Source organism: Xiphophorus maculatus, chromosome 5 (genome assembly GCF_002775205.1).
Source record: "Xiphophorus maculatus strain JP 163 A chromosome 5, X_maculatus-5.0-male, whole genome shotgun sequence".
In the NCBI taxonomy this organism is placed as follows: domain Eukaryota; kingdom Metazoa; phylum Chordata; class Actinopteri; order Cyprinodontiformes; family Poeciliidae; genus Xiphophorus; species Xiphophorus maculatus.
Window position 1 is genome coordinate 28,328,143 of NC_036447.1, and position 2,013 is coordinate 28,330,155.

Below are 2,013 nucleotides of genomic sequence, written 5' to 3' on the forward strand. Positions count from 1 at the left end.
TGTTGCGGACGTGTCGCGCTCCCCCCCCCCCATGCTGGTAGATAATTGAATGTTCCCGTCAGAAACGCGGGTTCTGTCGGCTTGTCGAACGTCGTCGTACCCGGGTTGAAAATCTGGAAACTTGTCCTTAAAACCCCTTATGCCTTCAGATGAAAAATGAAAAATTTTGAATATGTATTTGTTTATAAGAAGAAAAAAAAACTTAATCACTGAGCATGTTGTTTATAAAGAATGTTTTTGATTGAATTTAAATCTATTTTTATTGTTTTTGTGCAGACTGCTCTGGCCCTCTGACATCTTGTTTTAACTTTAGCGATGGACAGTCATGAAATTTTTTTTTTTTTTTTTTTAAATAAAATGATTAAAAAAAAAAAGAACGCCTTCATCTGCAGCGTTGGGGATTGTGAAGCTCAGTGCCTTTTATTACGTATTCTTAACCAGTCTATAATTTTAATATAAAATTTAGTCATAAGTCACTCCCGGTGCGTGTTAATTTTTATTTTATTTTTTTCAAAAGCCACAGTGTTGCTCTTTCTCCCTTCTGTTCAGATCAACCCTGTGCTGTAAATATGTACATTATCATTTCATACGTGTTGTCAGACCTGCACCACATTGTCCATGGTGTTTCTGTTTCTTTTTTTTTTTTTTTTTTTCCAATGCCAAGATGTCCCTGTGCTGGTTTCACTTGTACATTTCTTAAAAAGGTACTTCATAATAAAGATGTTGAATAAACCTTTTTTGTCTCTATTTCAAATTGATGGGACTAAAACTTTATCATATTTATGTTCAAACAGATTAGAACTACTTCTAGAAATCACAACTTTTCCATGTGGAAAATGGAATAAGGAGCCATATATTTATTTCTGCTGAAGGTGAATTCTTCAACTAAACAATCCCTCCGTCATTAAGATCAGCGCTACAGGTTGGGTACTCCGTGTATGTCACATCAAATATATACGTGCTTTTGGAAAGCTTATTTTAATAATTGAAAAAGTTAATTTCATAGTAAGTAAAATAGAATCATTTTCAGGCATTTAGAATATGTGTTCCAATAAGGCTTGTTTGTCAGGTTAAAAGTACCTTTTGAAAATAACCTATAAGCGGGTAAAGAACATACTGTTTTCTTAAGCCCACATTTCTGTGGTCTTTGGCTCTTATATTCAAATTTTAAATGCTTTTCTTAGCTGTAAGAAGAGAATTATAATGAACCCTTTCATGCATGAAGTATGATCCTTTGTTTCAGGATTTTTCCCCCAAATTTTTTATTTTTATTTTCTTAAGGCATAAAAAGAGGTAGAAAAATTTTGTTAAAAAAAGTTATTATTTTTAGGTGATCAATTGTAATTTTCTCCAAATACAAAGTTATTTGAAAAATACATCAGTAGTATTGTTCTTTAGGGGTTATCTGATGTCAATATTTCTTTTACCTGCATGAGTCGTCTACAGTAGGAGGGGCAGGGTCGGTTCTCGTGCTTTTTTTGTCTGTCGGCTATATTGGATTTAACAAAAATAATTTCTTGCATTTGCAGCTGATGGCCAGCAGTTGATAGTGTATTTTATGACGCAATAGTGTCCATTTCAGTGGTCTGTGTGCATTTATAACATAAAAATCCACAAGAAAATGGCTTTTAGATAGCCGTCCACTGTAGTGACCAGTATTCATGAAAGGGTTAACAGCAATTAATGCTTGAAAGCATCGGTCTGTGTATAATAAATGTATTTTACTTACTGAGTTGAGTTACTGAAACAAATGATTTGTTTCAGTAACTGTTAAATGTAATTCGAAAGAATTGGATGAGGTTGTATAGAATTGGAAAATAGAATAGTTACACAAATTAATAACTAAAATAGTCACAACGTGAAAGAAAAAAAAAGGCGTGTAAGACCAGAAAGATCCTAGAGGTGGCCTCCAGACTACTAGGCTTCGTGAAACAGCTGCTTTTTTAAAAGTGTCCTTTAGCGCCGCCTTGAGGAGAGGTTTTTTCATACATACGCACGACGTAAGGTCAAAGT